This window comes from Oncorhynchus mykiss, chromosome 2 (genome assembly GCF_013265735.2).
Source record: "Oncorhynchus mykiss isolate Arlee chromosome 2, USDA_OmykA_1.1, whole genome shotgun sequence".
NCBI lineage: Eukaryota > Metazoa > Chordata > Actinopteri > Salmoniformes > Salmonidae > Oncorhynchus > Oncorhynchus mykiss.
Window position 1 is genome coordinate 51,927,424 of NC_048566.1, and position 19,490 is coordinate 51,946,913.

The window sequence follows — 19,490 nt, forward strand, 5'->3', positions numbered from 1 at the left end:
GCTTAACAAATGAAGCATTCATCTCATTACTTCTCAGTCGAACAGTTCGGGCAGTACGAAGGCAGTTTACGAAATGCATTTAGATGGTAAAAGAAAAAGGGGTGTGATAAAAAAAGACGACAGAGTAACGTGTTGGAGGGGCTTTTGACAGGCTAAAGAAAAACAATATCCTATGACTAATTACTGACAGATAGTGGGGTGGAGAATACATAAATCAATGTAAATAGATGTAGCTTGCGTAATAAAAGCCTGAATTTACTGCATATTTGGAGCCACCCGTGTCTTCTCAACAGCGGCAGTGGCGTAAAGGTACTCAAGATATTTGTCTTCTAAGCAGCTACATTTCTTATTTCAAGTCAAGTCTAGGGATAAAGCCAGTGGCAAAAAGATTCTCAGCGATGGTATAATTTCAATTCGCTGCACCTGTATCAAAATAAGTGTCAAGGGAAAGCAGCCGTTTTATGGGCTCTGACCAACTTTGCGTTGATCTAAACTTTTTTGTACACAATGTTTCCACCATGACCCAAAAGAGCCTCTGGACATTGTTAGGATGAAGATTTCTACTTCAATGTATCAGAGACGCAGGACATGCCGCTCACCCCTGGAACAGGCCGAAAAATTGTTAACAATGGCTGGTGCTAAAAACTCTAATATTAAGGAAGTCTTGAGGTTCTGCTCGCCTGAGCTAGAATACCTCATGATAAGCGGTAGACCATACTGTTTACCAAGAGATTTTTCATTAATATTTTTTTGTAGCTATCTATTTATCACCACAAACTGATGCTGGCATGAAGACCTCACTCAATGAGCTGAACAGGGCCATAAGCAAACAAGAAAATGCTCATCCAGAAACAGCGCACCTAGTGGCTGGTGATTTAAATTTAAACACGTTAACGTTCAGACGGATTACCAGGACGCGTACTCAGAGCCTGCGCTGACCAACTGGCAAGTGTCTTCACTTACATTTTCAACCTCTCCCTGACCCAGTCTGTCATACCTACATGTTTTAAGCAGACCATCCTAGTCCCTGTGCCCAAGAATGGCAAGGTAACCTGTCTAAATGAATATCGCCCCGTGGCACTCACATATGTTACAATGACATGCTTCAAAAGGCTGGTCATGGCTCACATCAACACCATCATCCCAGACACCCTGGACCCACTCCAATTTGCATACCGTCCCAACAGATTCACAGATGACACTCTCTATTGCACTCCACACTGACCTTTCCCACTTTGACAAGAGGAATACTGTTCAATGACTACAGCTCAACGTTCAACACCATAGTGTTCTCCAAGCTCATCACTAAGCTAAGGACCCTAGGACTGAAAACCTCCCTCTGCAACTATATCCTGGACTTCCTGACGGGCCTCCCCAGGTGGTGAGGGTAGGTAGCAACACATCTGCCACGCTGATCCTCAACAGTGGAGCTCCCCAGGGGTGTGTGCTCAGTCCCCTCCTGTACTCCCTGTTCACCCACGACTGCATGGCCAGGCACGACTCCAACACCATCATTAAGTTTGCTGACGACACAACAGTGGTAGGCCTGATCAAAGACAACAACGAGACAGCCTATAGGGAGGAGGTCAGAGACCTGGCCGGGTGGTGCCAGAATAACAACCTATCCTTCATCGTAACCAAGACTAAGGAGATGATTGTGGACTACAGGAAAAGGAGCACCGAGCACGTCCCCATTCTCACCGACTGGGCTGTAGTGGAACAGGTTGAGAGCTTCAAATTCCTTGGTGTCCACATCAACAACAAACTAGAATGGTCCAAACACACCAAGACAGTCATGAAGAGGGCACGACAAAGCCTATTCCCCCCCAGGAAACTAAAAAGATTCCTGAGATCCTCAAAAGGTTCTACAGCTGCAACATCGAGAGCATTCTGACCGGTTGCATCACTGCCTGGTATGGCAATTGCTCGGCCTCCGACCGCAAGGCACTAAAGAGGGTAGTGCGTACGGCCCAGTACATCACTAGGGCAAAGCTGCCTGCCATCCAGGACCTCTACACCAGGCGGTGTCAGAGGAAGGCCCTGAAAATTGTCAAAGACCCCAGCCACCCCATTCATAGACTGTTCTCTCTACTACCGCATGGCAAGCGGTACCGGAGTGCCAAGTCTAGGACAAAAAGGCTACTCAACAGTTTTTTTTACCCCCAAGCCATAAGACTTCTGAACAGGTAACCAAATGGTTACCCAGACTATTTGCATTGCCCCCCCCCCTTCTTTTACGCTGCTGCTACTCTCTGTTTATCTTTTATGCATAGTCACTTTAGCTATACATTCATGTACATACTACCTCAATTGGCCCAACCAACCAGTGCTCCCGCACATTGGCTAACCGGGCGATCTTCATTGTGTCCCACCACCTGCCAGCCCCTCCTTTTACGCTACTGCTACTCCCTGTTCATCCTATATGCATAGTCACTTTAACCATACCCACATGTACATACAGTGCCTTGCGAAAGTATTCGGCCCCCTTGAACTTTGCGACCTTTTGCCACATTTCAGGCTTCAAACATAAAGATTTAAACTGTATTTTTTTGTGAAGAATCAACAACAAGTGGGACACAATCATGACGTGGAACGACATTTATTGGATATTTCAAACTTTTTTAACAAATTAAAAAACTGAAAAATTGGGCGTGCAAAATTATTCAGCCCCTTTACTTTCAGTGCAGCAAACTCTCTCCAGAAGTTCATTGAGGATCTCTGAATGATCCAATGTTGACCTAAATGACTAATGATGATAAATACAATCCACCTGTGTGTAATCAAGTCTCCGTATAAATGCACCTGCACTGTGATAGTCTCACAGCGCAGAGAGCATCATGAAGAACAATGAACACACAACCGGCAGGTCCGAGATACTGTTGTGAAGAAGTTTAAAGCCGGATTTGGATACAAAAAGATTTCCCAAGCTTTAAACATCCCAAGGAGCACTGTGCAAGCGATAATATTGAAATGGAAGGAGTATCAGACAACTGCAAATCTACCAAGACCTGGCCGTCCCTCTAAACTTTCAGCTCATACAAGGAGAAGACTGATCAGAGATGCAGCCAAGAGGCCCATGATCACTCTGGATGAACTGCAGAGATCTACAGCTGAGGTGGGAGACTCTGTCCATAGGACAACAATCAGTCGTATATTGCACAAATCTGGCCTTTATGGAAGAGTGGCAAGAAGAAAGCCATTTCTTAAAGATATCCATAAAAAGTGTCGTTTAAAGTTTGCCACAAGCCACCTGGGAGACACACCAAACATGTGGAAGAAGGTGCTCTGGTCAGATGAAACCAAATTTGAACTTTTTGGCAACAATGCAAAACGTTATGTTTGGCGTAAAAGCAACACAGCTCATCACACTGAACACACCATCCCCACTGTCAAACATGGTGGTGGCAGCATCATGGTTTGGGCCTGCTTTTCTTCAGCAGGGACAGGGAAGATGGTTAAAATTGATGGGAAGATGGATGGAGCCAAATACAGGACCATTCTGGAAGAAAACCTGATGGAGTCTGCAAAAGACCTGAGACTGGGACGGAGATTTGTCTTCCAACAAGACAATGATCCAAAACATAGAGCAAAATCTACAATGGAATGGTTCAAAAATAAACATATCCAGGTGTTAGAATGGCCAAGTCAAAGTCCGGACCTGAATCCAATCGAGAATCTGTGGAAAGAACTGAAAACTGCTGTTCATAAATGCTCTCCATCCAACCTTACTGAGCTCGAGCTGTTTTGCAAGGAGGAATGGGAAAAAATGTCAGTCTCTCGATGTGCAAAACTGATAGAGACATACCCCAAGCGACTTACAGCTGTAATCGCAGCAAGAGGTGGCGCTACAAAGTATGAACTTAAGGGGGCTGAATAATTTTGCACGCCCAATTTTTCAGTTTTTGATTTGTTAAAAAAGTTTGAAATATCCAATAAATGTTGTTCCACTTCATGATTGTGTCCCACTTGTTGTTGATTCTTCACAAAAAAATACAGTTTTATATCTTTATATTTGAAGCCTGAAATGTCGCAAAGTTCAAGGGGGCCGAATACTTTCGCAAGGCACTGTACTACCTCAATAAGCCTGACTAACCGATGTCTGTATATAGCCTTACTACGGTTATTTTCAAATGTCTTTTTATTGTTGTTTTTTTCTTTACTTCACACTTTTTTTTCTTCACACTATTGGTTAGAGCCTGTAAGTAAGGTTATACCTGTACCTGTTGTATTCGGCGCACGTGACAAATAAGCATTGATTTGATTTGACAGCCTATAGGGAGTTTTTCAGAGACCTAGTAGTGTGGTGCCAGGGCAACAACTTCTCCCTCAACATCAGCAAGACAAAGGAGCTGATCGTGGACTACAGGAAACAGAGGGCAGAGCACACCCCCCATTCACATCGATGGGGCTGTAGTGAGAGCTTCAAGTTCCTTTGTGTCCACATCACAAAATATCTATCATGGTCCAGTTGCACCAACACAGTTGTGAAGAGGGCATGACACCCCTTCCCCCTCAGTAGGCTGAAAAGATTTGGCATGGGCCAAACACAGATTCAACCACAAAGACCAGGGAGGTTTTCCAAAGCCTTGCAAAAAAGGGCACCTAAGGGTGAAAAAATAAAGAAGCAGACATTGGATATCCCTTTGAGCATGGTGAAGTTATTAATTACACTTTGGATGGGGTATCAATACACCCAGTCACTACAAAGAGAGGCGTCCTTCCTAACTCAGTTGACGGAGAGGAAGGAAACTGCTCAGGGATTTAACCATGACATTAAAACAGTTAGTTTAATGGCTACGATAGGAGAAAACTGAGGATGAATCAACAACAAATGTAGTTACTCCACAATACAAACCTAAATTACAGACGGTAAAGAAGGTAGCTTGTACAGAACACAAATATTCTAAACATGCATCAAGTAAAACTGCCAAAAATGTAGCAAAGAAATTAACTTTATGTCCTGAATACATTTGGGGAAATGTTTGGGGCAAATTCAACAAAACACATCACTGAGTACCACTTTTCATATTTTCAAGCATGGTGGTGACTGAATCATGTTATGGGTATGCTCGTCATCGGCATCGGGAAGGACTAGGGAGTTTTTTAGGATGAACAAAAAACTGAATACAGCTAAGCACAGGCAAAATTCTACAGGTAAACCTGGTTCAGTCTGCTTTCCAACCGACACTGGGAGACAAATTCACCTTTCAGCAAGAAAATAACCTAAAACACAAGGCCAAATGTACACAGGAGTTGCTTACTAAGATTACGTTGACTGTTCCTGAGTGGCCTAAGTTACAGTTTTGCTGGAAAATCTATGGCAAGACTTGAAAATGGATGTCTAGCAATGACCAACACAACAAAGAACTTAAAGAATTTTAAAAAGAATACAGTACAAATATTGTACAATCCGGGAGTGCAAAGCTCTTAGAATTGTCCGAGAAAGACTCCGCTTTCAAATGTGATTCTAACATGTATTGACCCAGGGGTTAAATACTTATGTACCTTACGAATGTAATGAAGATATATTAGTGTTTAACATGTATATAATATTTTTTTGCAAATGTTCAAATGTTTCTTACACTTTCACATTACAGAGTATTTTGTGTAGATCGTTGACAAATCAGGGGTGTGAATACTTTCTGAAGACACTGTAAATGTACATGTCAATTACCTCGTACCCCTGCACACTGGCTCGGTTCTGGTACCCTGTGTATATAGCCAAGTTATTATTACTCATTGTGTATTATACCTTTCTATTATACACTGCTCAATAAAGGGAACACTAAAATAGCACATCCTAGATCTGAATGAATGAAATATTCTTATTAAATACTTTTTTCTTTACATAGTTGAATGCGCTGACAACAAAATCACACAAAAACTATCAATGGAAATCAAATTCATCAACCCATGGAGGTCTGGATTTGGAGTCACACTCAAAATGAAAGAGGAAAACCACACCTCAGGCTGATCCAACTTTGATGTAATGTCCGTAAAACAAGTAAAAATGAGGCTCAGTAGTGTGTGTGGCCTCCACGTGCCTGTATGATCTCCCTACAACGCCTGGGCATGCTCCTGATGAGGTGGCGGATGGTCTCCTGAGGGATCTACTCCCAGACCTGGACTAAAGTATCCGCCAACTCCTGGACAGTCGTGGTGGTTGTGGTGCAATGTGGCGTTGGTGGATGGAGCGAGACATGATGTCCCAGATGTGCTCAATTGGATTCAGGTCTGGGGAACGGGCGGGCCAGTCCATAGCATCAATGCCTTCCTCTTGCAGGAACTGCTGAAACTCCAGCCATATGAGGTCTAGCATTGTCTTGCATTAGGAGGAACCCAGGGCCAACCGCACCAGCATATGGTCTCACAAGGGGTCTGAGGATCTCATCTCGGTACCTAATGGCAGTCAGGCTACCTCTGGCGAGCACATGGAGGGCTGTGCGGCCCCCCAAAGAAATGCCACCTCACACCATGACTGACCCACCGCCAAGCCGGTCATGCTGGAGGATGTTGCAGGCAACAGAACGTTCTCCACGGCGTCTCCAGACTCTGTCACGTCTGTCACTTGCTACAGCTCGCATTGATGGCCCATCCTGGATGAGCTGCACTACCTGAGCCACTTGTGTGGGTTGTAGACTCCATCTCATGCTACCCACTAGAGTGAAAGCACCGCCAGCATTCAAAAGTGACCAAAACATCAGCCAGGAAGCATAGGAACTGAGAAGTGGTCTGTGGTCACCACCTGCAGAACCACTCCTTTATTGGGGGTGTCTTGCTAATTGCCTATAATTTCCACCTGTTGTCTATTCCATTTGCACAACAGCATGTGAAATTTATTGTCAATCAGTGTTGCTTCCTAAGTGGACAGTTTTATTTCACAGAAGTGTGATTGACTTGGAGTTACATTGTGTTGTTTAAGTGTTCACTTTATTTTTTTGAGCAGTGTATGTACAGTATCAGTCAAAAATGTGGACACATCTACTCATTCCAGGTGATTCTTTATTTTTTCTGTTATCTACATTGTAGAATAATAGCGAAGACATATAAACTATTACATTTCACATATCAACATATACTGTATATTTGAGATTCTTCAAAGTAGCCACCCTTTGCCTTGATGACAGCTCTGCACACTCTTGGCATTCTCTCAATCAGCTTCAACTGGAAAGCTTTCTAACATTCTTGAAGGAGTTCCCACATATATGCTTAGCACTTGTTGGCTGCTTTTCCTTCACTCTGCAGTCCAACTCATCCCAAACCATCTCAATTGGGTTGAGGTCGGGTGTTTGTGGAGGCCAGGTCATCTCTGCAGAATGCTGGTTAAGTGTGCCTTGAATTCTGGGTAAGTGTGCCTTGAAAGTAAATCACAGACAGTGTCACCAGCAAAGCACCCCCACACCATCAGACCTCCACCTCCATGCTTCATCCTCCTCTTCCATGCTTGTGAACAACACAGGCCGGAGATCATTCATTCACCTACTCTGCATCTCACAAAGACACGGCAGTTAGAACCAAAAATCTCAAATGTGGACTCATCGGACCAAAGGACATTGCTCATATTTCTTGGTCCAAACAAGTCTCCTTCTTATTGGTATCTTTTAGTAGTGGTTTCTTTGCAGCAATTTGACCATGACGGCCTGATTCACGCTGTCTCCTCTGAACAGTTGATGTTGAGATGTGTCTGTTACTTGAACTCTGTGAAGCATTTATTTGAGATGCAATTTATGAGGTGCAGTTTACCCCAATGAACGTATCCTCTGGGTCTTCCTTTCCTGAGGCGGTCCTCATGAGAGCAACTTTCAACATAGCGCTTGATGGTTTTTGCGACTGCAGTTGAAAAAACGTTCAGTTCTTGACATTTTCCGGATTGACTGACCTTCATGTCTTCATGTAATGCTGGACTGTCTTTTCGCTTTGCTTATTTGAGCTTTTCTTGCCATAATGTGGACTTGATCTTTTGCCAAATAGGGTTATCTTCCGTTAATTAACGTTACCTTGTCACAACACAACTGGTTGGCTCAAACGCATTAAGAAGGAAAGACATTCCACAAAGGAACTTTTAACAAGGCACACCTGTTAATTGAAATGCATTCCAGGTGACCTCATGAAGCTGGTTGAGAGAATGCCAAAAGTGTGCAAAGCTGCCATCAAGGCAAATGGTGGCTACTTTGAAGAATCTCAAATATTTTTTGGTTACTGTGTGTTTTTTCATACGTTTGATGTCTTCACTATTATTCTGCAATGTCGAAAATAGTAAAAATAAAGAAAGACATTTGAATGAGTAGGTATGTCCAAACTTTTGACTGCTACTTATTAATATTTATATTTTCTCTTTGCATTGTTGGGATTGGCCCATTAGTAAACATTTCACTGTTAGTCCACACCTGTTGTTTACGAAGCATGTGACAAATAATAATTTATTTTACTTGAGATCATCAGCCAAGTTAAAGCCTCTACTTTCCCAATGCAGGGTCCTGACTCCTGTGTTAAAATGGCCTAAATGCCATTTTGAAAGGTGTGGTGCTGTGGTGACCTTCACACTGCCACAATGGCCTGACCACACCATAGAGATAACACTAAAAACCTTACAGGGGGGATTTTTTGGTCCCTAAGTGCAGTGATGTACACAATCTCAAAAAAATATCATCAGACATTGTTTGAACAGAAAAGCTTTGAGAACTCTACTTGACCCATGTAGCATATTTAAGGCTCCCTGAATAAACAAATGGGTCACTTTTTGACCCCCAATTATACCTGCCGTCATTCAATTGATTTGTTTTCATACAAATTGCATGTCAGTTTATTTAATCTCATATTTTATGGTACCTAATTATCCCATTATGACATACCTTCCCCACACAATGTAGGCTCATTTGTGTTGTTTCAAACTGAATCGCATTAGTTTCATTTGCGGCATTATGGAATATACTTGGTTCTTGGACTCCTCAGTATGCTGGTTCTCATTCCAGCCAAAGGTGTTAATTTAACTGAACACTGAACTTCGTGGGTGTGACTCTCAGTAAATTAGTGTCAATGGGAGGTCTCTATACTACCTGTGCTAGATTAGGGGGGTCCTTTGAAAATGAAATTAGATATCGACCCTAGACCTGGACTTCTCTGCTGTATGGTGGTTGGGTTGTGTGGGCTACAGCACTGGGCTCAAGCTAGCATACTGCAAACTCCAGAAAAACCTTGGACTTTTGCACTAGCTAACACACCTCCTGCTGAGTGTCACTGTCAGTGGCAGAATAGAGAGCTCACATTAATTTCCTGCTCTGACAGTGCACACTAGAGAGACCACAAAGAAACAATAGTCTTCCTATAGCTAGCTAGCGCAGCAGCGCCCATGGACTAGCCTGCCAAGTTCCAAATGTCACTCAAGGTTAAAGGCATGCCACCTTACACAAGACACACATGCCACCGCTGCCTTCGTCTGACGGGTCGAGAAGATCCTCAGGTGCCATTCGTGCACGCTTGTTCCCTGTGTGTGCGGAGGCTTATCGCAAAGCCCTGCCCTCCAAATCCCCTCATCTTCAGCATGGAAATATGCCCCCATCCAAGGCAAAGCTGACCTTGGATTCTCGCTTTGCGCCGTGAAGTGAGGATTAGAGGAAATCTTCCTCAGACACACATTTAGCTCCAAGATGTGTGCCTATTTAGCCCTAGATTTGCTTTAACATAGCAGAAACAAGTAATTTAGAGACGTGAGTGGAGCAGTGGAGGCAGCTCAGAAGAGTAAAACATTAAAAGTGAAACTTTTTCGATAAGTCTATACTAAATATATTCACGTCAACAAATAACCGATTTAAACACACTGTTTTGCAAAGAAGGTTTACAGTAGCCTCAACAGCACCCTCTAAGGTAGCACCATGGTGTAGCTGGAAGACAGATAGATATTTTCCATCCTCCTCCGGGTACATTGACTTCAACACAAATCCTAAGAGGCTCATGGTTTCACCATAAACATACACAGTAATTATGATGACGTCCGGAGGACATCCTCCAACCTATCAGAGTACTTGCAGTATGAACTGACATGTTGTACATCCAATCAAAGGATCAGATAATTAATCTAGTACTGAAACCATGAGCTACAGTAGCAATGCAGTGCATAAAGTGGGGTGAGTAGGTGACAAAGAGAGAGAAAGACAATAGTCATTTTGAAAAAAAATTAAGGAGAAGCAGCGGAGTGAGAAAGAGAGAGAGCGATATTCTGTTTCACTAACTTAGCCTACTCAATCCGAGAATAATTATATGTATGTTAGCTAGCTTGCTAAAGCTATCCAACACTGCAACTCTTCCAAGTCAAGGTAAGCGTTGTATTAATTTATTGCCACAGGGGCCACCTGGTGTAATTGCTAAACTGCTTGCTGTACACTGTACTGTGTGATTGTACACATGGATTATATTGTGTGGTATAATAACAAATTAGTTCTACTATGTTGACTATACCGTTAATATGGTGACAATGATGTCGGCTGTGTAGTGGTTAGCATTAGCGGTTATGGAGAGGTTTTTGTGCCTGGTAACAGACAGCTGTTGTGTTGTGCACCACAAGTTAAAGGAAAAGATGCGAGAAGGAATTATACAATGAGCAAAGTGACGATGTATGTGCGGGTGATCAGGGGTGTAATTCATTCCGAAAATTCTGTTGCAAAATGTTTCTTTAACAGAAGCAAACTAAACGGGAGGGACCTACCTGAATTTGTCCAATAGAAACTTGTTTGAGTTGCAAAACAAAACATTTTGCAACTGTTAGGACTAATGATTACACCCTAGATCCGCTAGATGCAGGCAAGAGTGTGCAAGGTGGTATTGAATGTGTCTGGCACATTGATTAGTAAAAAATTCTCCACCTGTTGGTTGTAGCCACCTCATGATGGATATAGGGCCATTTAGAGTATCATGATATAGCCTAAACCTTTTCACTGTTACACTGAGCTGGGTGAATGGAATATGAATGACAGTCATCCAAGATGCTGTAATAGAAATAACTCCATGCTCATGAAAAAAAAAACATCCTCCCTAATCTTAAACAGCACCGACCGCCACTGGAGTGGATATACATGTGTCCTCGAACACATGGCCTTTGACACCAGCTTCATTATATTTTACTTGTTGTGCTAAAAACAGGTCAAGAACAAGTTGGGGAAAGTTTTTGTTTTGGGAAAAAATACTTTCCAAAATCAAACTAAACCCCCAGACCCTTTGATCCCAGCCACAGTTGACAATGCTATAATCAATTAAACAGAAACTTTATGCAGTTATTCAGAAATAGGATGGTTAACAGCCTAGAAATGAAAATCATACACCATGAACAGTAACATAATGTCACAGAGAATGTTCCCAAAACGTGTGTGTTCCAAAAATAGTACATTTTTGGACATGTTCTTTGCTCTGTTATCATTGCTAGACCTGTAGGATCATTAACATTAAACGATCCGAGTCATACAATTTGGAAAACAAGACCTACAGAGTGCTTCTTTGGATCGACTCTTTTTTTTATCTTCCTAGCTCTCAAGCTTTCAACACTTTTTCAACATGAATTAATGGGTAACAATAACAGCCCTACAACCTCCAACTGGAGTGCAAAACACATACTGTAATTTGGCACTGTAGTACATTACAGTTTACCCATAGAGACGTGTTGAGAGTGCAGTGGATATGCCACACGGGAAAGCAAAGGAGAGCTTTTTTCATAGTTACAATAATGTGAATTGACAATGTACCCAAAGAAAGTTATATTTTATATAACTTGTGTGCTCAATTATCTCAAATGATATACACTTTGCTAACATTCAAAAACATCCCACTGGGCACACAGAATCATTTCAATGTGGATAATTAGGCAATATCTGGTTGGGACGTTTATCAATGAGATTACAACCTATTTTCACCCACTCAAAAAGACAGTTATTTTAATTTAACCATATAAAAGTACAATCAAATTCCAATGGAAAAACAATGTCTGATTTTGGGTTTTGGTCACCCAAATTTCTCTCACTGCGTTTTTACCATTTAAAACTACAAAAAGTTCAAATGGGAATACAATGTCAGGTATCTTGTATTTATACAACAATTGAATGTGATATCACTGTGATTAATCTAATAGCACAACCAAATGACCTGGAATGCCATTGAGATTACACTAAAAGTACATAATGCAACTGAGCGATTCTGAGCAGATTATTACTGAAATGGTGAAAATCTCCAAAGATCCACCACCTTTTCTTTCTATCTTGAACATGCATGCTTTCTATGAGTACATAAGAAGACATTTATAGTTACAGTAGGTTAACCTCAAAATGTTGCCATGGATGCGTTACTCATTTAAGTTTGAATAAATGCTGTTACATTAGTTTGTAAGATAGCCTTAACTAATATTGAATTGTGTTTGGTTGACAACACAGGAGAGTTTCATCTGAGCCACTGGCTTAATCCTATTTAACTTTTATTTTTGGTTTAGCTAACACAACGTGCCATTGGAACACAGGAGTGATGGTTGCTGATAATGGGACTCGGTACAGCTATGTAGATATACCATAAAAAAATACAATTCACAGCATTAACAATGTCTACACTGAAAATCACATTTTTTGTCCATTAAAATGTGATTTTCCTTCAAAAACAAGGACATATCTAAGTGACCCCAAACTTTGGCACCGTAGTGTACCTCTTTATTTTGGTTGATGGCTTGAAAAATACCATTTTACTATCAACATTGAAAAAAAGTCTAATCAAATATAACATTTTACATCATTTCAAACACTAGTAACACCTTCATAATATTGAGTACCCCCCATCCATAGGGATGATGGTCCATGTTGGCTGGATGTCCTTTGGGTGGTAGACCATTCTTGACACAAATGGGAAACTGTTGAGCATGAAAAATCCAGGAGCGTTACAGTTCTTGACACAAACCGGTGCGCCTGGCATCTACTACTATACCTCGTTCAAAGGCACTTAAATCGTTGGTCTTGCCCATTCACCCTCTGAATGGCACACATACACAATCCTTGTCTCAATTGTCTCAAGGCTGTCTTTAACCTGTTTCTTCCTCTTTATCTACACTGATTGAAGTGGATGTAACAATAAAGGATCATAGCTTTCACCTGGATTCACCCAGGCAGTCTAGGTCATGGAAAGAATAGGTGTTCTTAATGCTTTGTATATTCAGTATAGGAAGAAGATTAGAAATGACACACGGAAACAACACAATTTCAATGTATACATAGTTCTGATGATTATGTTGAAATTAGATTGATGTAACAGCCTGTTAATCAGGTTAAGTCAGGTATTTAAGTTAAAGTTTTACCCTAATTTGAATGTTTACAACGCTGGTTAAAATGAGATGAAAGGTTGATTAATTTTTTCAAATCCATTGTATTTTCCAAGTTCATTCCACGTCACAATTACGTTGATTCAACCAGTGTGTGCCCAGTGGGTCGTTAGGGTAGATAGGTTTTCTCTTCTCGCACAATTGGGTTATTATGCTGGCTTTTTCATTCAAGGCTTTTTGGTATCTCGGTTCTTTGGCCTAATTACGTCTATAGAGATTAGATTGGCTTTGAAAAAAACTGCAGTGATAAGGTTATAAAGGGAGAATACTTCAGCAATAAGCCCAATGGACCATTACTATCTTGCAACCCTTACAACAGACACCACTTTGAACCGTTAAGCTTGTGTCATTTCTAAAAACCCTCTCCGCGCCGCCTTTCGTGTCAATTGCATCCAAAACGGCCAATTTCCTGTGTAACTTGGTGTTTTCACATTTTTATCATCCCTGCCAGAGCTATCCGGAGGCACTTTGGCCATCACTCATCACTGTTGCGTTGAGAGGCAGCCAATGTGCAGTAAAACTGATGGACGGCATTCCGCATGACTAAAGACAAATGACATGCAGTTTTTTTTTACATTACATTTCTTTCTCTCACCACCAGAGGGTAGGTAAATAGAGAAATGTCCATGTTTATATCACTTCCAATTCAATCGACCACTTTGAACATAACATTTCAGTCAGTGGCAGATGCTGTGAGCAAAAACTCCCTGTCTGTTCCGTTGTTACAATACAAGAGGCGACAAGTAATACAGTTCATAGTCTATATTCCGTTTCATTTTGGACCTTCTCCTATAATCAGTTATTGAGTCTATACATTTGCATAATTACAGTATTGCTGTATTATACGCTCTACCGGGAGGGAAAAACACTGTGTTCTGAAACCTCTGCAGTCTGTCTTATGACTTGACCTTTGCAATATGGACATTTTGCCTTGTATAAAACTGCACATTCAGTACAGTCTCAAAGAGATGAATGCTAAGTAGCAGGTATGTAATAGAGTGAAATGCCTCAATGTGAACATATAGCTAATGACCAATGTAGATGCTGAGTTATAGCTTCTAAAATCCCAGTTCAGACCACAGAGAGCTAAACATGTAGTTATTTGTTACATTTGATTTGTAAAACCTAGAATTACTACTTATTTCTCTGAGAGTGAGGTGGATATACTGTACAGTGCATTCGGAAAGTATTCAGGGCCCCTGACTTTTTTCACATTTTGTTGCGTTACAGCCTTCTTCTAAAACTGATTAAATATTTTTTTTCCTCATCAAACTACACACAATACCCAAAAATGAAAAAGAAAAAATATGTTTTTAGAAATGTTTGCAAAAAAACTGAAATATCACATTGTTGAAACACTTTTGGCAGCGATTACAGCATCGGTTCTTCTTGGGTATGACGCTACATAGTTGGCACACCTGTACTTGTGGAGTTTCTCCCATTATTCTCTGCAGATCATTTCAAGCTCTGTCAGGTTGGATGGGGAGCATTACAGTACAGCTATTTTCAGATCTCTCCAGCGATGTTAGATTGGGTTCAGGGCTCTGGCTGGGCCACTCAAGGACATTCAGAGACTTGTTCCGAAGCTACTTCTGCGTTGTCTTGGCTGTGTGCTTAAAGTCATTGTCCTGTTGGAAGGTGAACCTTCACCCCAGTTTGAGTTCCCGAGAGCTCTAGAGGTTTTCATCAAGGATCTTACTGTTCATCGTCCCTCGTTCTTGACTAGTCTCCCAGTGGCTGCTGCTGACAAACATCCCCACAGCATTATGCTGCCACCACCATGCTTCACCGTAGGGATGGTGCGAGGTTTCTTGTGTTCTCATGGTCTGAGTCCTTTAGGTGCCTTTTAGCAAACTCCAAGCGGGCTGTCATGTGCATTTTACTAAGGAGTAGCTTCCATCTGGCCATTCTACCATAAAGACCTGATTGGTGGAGTGCTGCAGAGATGGCTGCCTTCTGGAAGGTTCTCACATCTCCACAGTGGAACTCTGGAGCTCTGTCCGAGTGACAATCGGGTTCTTGGTCACCTCCCTGACCAAGGCCCTTCTTTCACATTTGGCCAGGCAGCCATCTCTTGGAAGAGTCTTGGTGGTTCCAAACTTCTTCAATTTAAAAATGATGGAGGCCACTGTGTTCTTGTGGGCTTTAAATGCTGCAGAAATGTTTCGGTACCTTTCCCCAGATCTGTTCCTTGACATAATCCAGAGCGCTACAGAGAATTCCTTCAACCTCATGGCTTGGTTATTGCACTGACATGCACTGTCAACTGTGGGACCTTATATCGACAGGTGTGTGCCTTCCCAAATCATATCCCATCAATTGAATTCACCACAGGTGGACTCCAATCAAGTTGTAGATGCTCAATGGAAACAGGATGCACCTGAGCTCAGTTTCAATTCTCATTGCAAAGGGTCCGAATATGTAAACTTTTTCATAAGTTCTTACAAAAATAAAAGCTAATTTACCAACATTTCTGGAAATGGATATATAGTGTTTTGAAATTACACTCTTCACATAGTTCTGAAGATTATGTTAATCAAGTATTTGAGTTGAAGTTTTACCCTAATTTACATTTTTACAATGCTGGTTGAAATGATTTGAAATCAATACTGGTTGATTACTTTTTTTCAAATTCAATGTATTTTCCATGTTGATTCCACGTCACAATAAGTTGACAAATTCACATTAAAACAGTTTTAATTCAACTAGTGTGTGCCCAGTGGGAAGGTACTGTAAATAGCAATGATGTCTAAGAAATTGTCAAATTTGAGTGTATACAGATGCGGTCCACCACAGCTTGTATGAACAGAGAACATGTGTTCATCACCTTCTAATAAGGTGTGTGAAAACAATAGATCAGAATGTGTATTAGAAATGTTTTTAATCGCACAGACAAGATGCAATGGGTCACCAGGTAATGATGCTCACATGTTATCAAAGGGGGCTCCCAGACAGACGAGTGTGTGTAATGGAATGATAGAGCTGGCAGTGGTGATGATGAGGCCTCCACCATGGGTGAGTGGGCGTGGACACATTACTGAGGTCAGCAGTAACATATGTCCCTGCTATTGGCGACCATTTAAATTACAACCTCAAACAGTTGTCATACACAGAGTGAGAAATGAGTCTGAACGGATGTGTTTTGTTGTTTTGAACATTTGTTTTAATTGCTAATATGTATCTTTACCTAGGTGACATCCAAGGAGCACAAATACTTCCTGCAGTTTAACTTCATAAAAAAAGGCAGTGTGCGCACAAGCATGTGTAAAAGAACTGAATGAATATTAAATTCATGCTCTATTGAAAGGCTTTGCTGGGTCTAATGCTTTTCAAATTGCCAATTTGCCATTATGCTTAAAAGGAGTGGATTGTGGTGCTGGAAATTATTTCCTTATTGACAAGCCATTAATCAAGCTCTGTGCTGGATATCAGCCAGAAAACCCTTAAAGACAGATGTGCCAAGACACAGCATTGTTGTGTATACATGTACACAGGTTTGTAGAGCTTCATCACCACACCAACACATATTGACCCATTTTGAAATGAGATATAAAGCATCAGAACTTGTCTATGAGAGGAAATAACTATGTTTTAAGATTAAAAACAGCAACTACCCAGGGGGGTTGCAGTGGAGTGTTGAATTAGTGCATCTGAAGCAGGGCTGGGTCAGGAATTCAGCCAACAATATCTCTGCTCATGGGACAAGTGCCAAATAATCTTTAATGTCCACAGTTAGTCAAGACCTTCTAGCTTGTCCGCCAAAAGACAAAACCCTTAGCGGGACAATGAGTAGCCCCTACTGGCCCTCCAATACCAATGCTACCTGATATTCTGAGGTGCCCTGCTTAGCTTTCATGGGCCAGCTAGCAGATGGGTACAGGGTGGTATTCCTGCATACAGCCATATGGTGACACTATAATCTAGTTATATCTATTTTGATTGAGGAAGGGTAATATATTCACCCCAGACGTATCATCCATTTCATAACGTTTGACAAAAGAGATCTATCAGGTAAGAAGAATAAACTTCTCTGAAACGTAATCCATTTGGCTATCAAACATATAGGATTGATACACATGCAGGCGAAAACAATATGCAGTTTTAAATCAGAAAAGCGTAGCTCTATCACAACAGATGTATTGGTATAGGTAAAATTCCATATACTTACAGGCAGTAAATGCTGGCCTGTTGATTCCAACTGAGACCTTGTCACTGCGAGGAGGGCAGAAGGCTGCTGGTGTGAGGTTGGCTCTGTCTCCCCTTAAACCACATTCCCTCGCTGCATCCCTGCTCAACAGACCATCCACCTGCAACAGAAAAAAAACCATTACAAACCTCAGTACAGGCTGGTGTATTGATGGCAAGACAGAAAGTGAAATACGAGTTATCGAAAGAACACATACTCTGATACCCAGGAAAGGTGCATAAGTTGATATTACACATTTTAAGGTTGTCCATCATGAAAGATGCATACTTAATTCAACAGAATGAAATATACAGTATTTGCATCCACTGGTCCATAGTACACAAACTGGTTATTGCCAGTCTAGTCACAACTCATATCTTTGTTGGTTATCATTGTGTTATATTTCATGAATATTTGATCATATAGTTAACACAATGATACATTGGGAGACTGTCAGAATACCTTCACTGAGCCATTACAACATAGTTGTTCCCGAGACAGTTTCTCAACACTTGAAAGTCCTGGTCTTTATTGTCAAATTTTAGACTGGAAAAAACAGCAGACAACATTTACATAGATAATCAATTATTCCCTATGAAACATCAGGCAATGTTGTTATGCCAATAGAGATAGCAACACACGAGCGGTAATGGCTCCGTGGTTGCCAATGATGACCAGAAGAATTTCAATACACAAACATCTTTTCAAATACAAGAAAAAAAGTCTACCATGTCACACAAATCCACCGATTATCATACATTCTCATGATTAAGTCAGTTTTAGTGCACAAATTCATCATTTCAGCTCTGCCCCTATACCTTACAGTTAGTTGTACATCATACCAATAATGACAACGTTCTGTTTAATTTTCCTCTGTAGGGGGAAGGTGATCAGATTTGGGAAATGTCAGAGATATGTCGAAGTTTTGGAGATCAGAGAAACCACAGGTAATGTCCTTTCAGACGGAAAAGGGAAATTAAGAAATGCTCACCGAAAACCCTTATGAACCCTATTGTATTGACTTAGTCATTGATGTTTTATTAAAGTATTTCATACTGCGGAATAGAATTTGTGCACTGGGAGAGTTCAACCAATGATGTCATTGGTTGATTGAGCCTGCTGTCTGATAAAACAATGAATGAGGTTGTGTTTTGTAGCAATTGTTGTGGGCTTTGTGTTTTGCCGATGGTACAATCACGCTAGCAGCGTGAAGATATGGTTGTCTCAACGATGTTCCTATCTGCCACGATATCTACAGTAGCAGTCAAAAGTTTGGACATACCTACTCATTCCAGGGTTTATTTTTTACGATTTTCTACATCATGGAATCAAAGTGAAGACATCAAAACTATGAAATTGCACATATGGAATCATGTAGTAAAACAGTGTTAAACATTTGAAATTCTTCAAAGTAGCCACCCTTTGCCTTGATGACAGCTCTGCACACTCTTGGCATTGTAGTTCGCTAGCTAGCTCGGTAACATTAGGGTTATACAACTCTCTGCTGTTGAAATCTAAATGTTAAGCTAAAAGAAATGTGAGATAATGTCTAAATGCTTTTTATAGTGGAGATCAAGTTCATAAATTGCCTGGCTGGGCTGATGAGACAGTGGATTGCGCAGTTAGATGGAACAGAGTAAATACGCATTTTAACATCATAGATTTAGCCGGTGGTCACTTGTGGAATAGAGACCGGCTGAAATGTGATTGTAACCAAAAAGCATTCAGGGTTAGACCCAACCGTTGTATACTTAAGGCATGAGGTGGTGTGGTATATGGCCAACATACCAGCTAAGGGCTGTTCTTAAGCACAACTCAACGCGGAGCACCTGGATGCAGTCCTTAGCTGTGGAATATTGGCCATGTACCACACCACCTCATGCCTTAAGTATACAACAGTTGGGTCTAACCCTGAGTGCTTTATTGCTATTATAAACTCAGTACCAATGTAATTAAAGCAGT

At 41.2% G+C, this 19,490-nt stretch overlaps 1 protein-coding gene across 1 annotated transcript in view; it reads right to left on the minus strand.

Annotated features, from left to right (window-relative positions):
* Nucleotides 1-19,490, minus strand: part of lingo1a (leucine rich repeat and Ig domain containing 1a) — a 267,257-nt gene that overhangs the window by 105,133 nt on the left and 142,634 nt on the right. Inside the window, exon 2 of the mRNA XM_021564711.2 lies at nucleotides 17,511-17,649. The gene's annotated coding sequence lies outside the window, so the exon portion shown is untranslated. The remainder of the gene's footprint in view (nucleotides 1-17,510; nucleotides 17,650-19,490) is intronic.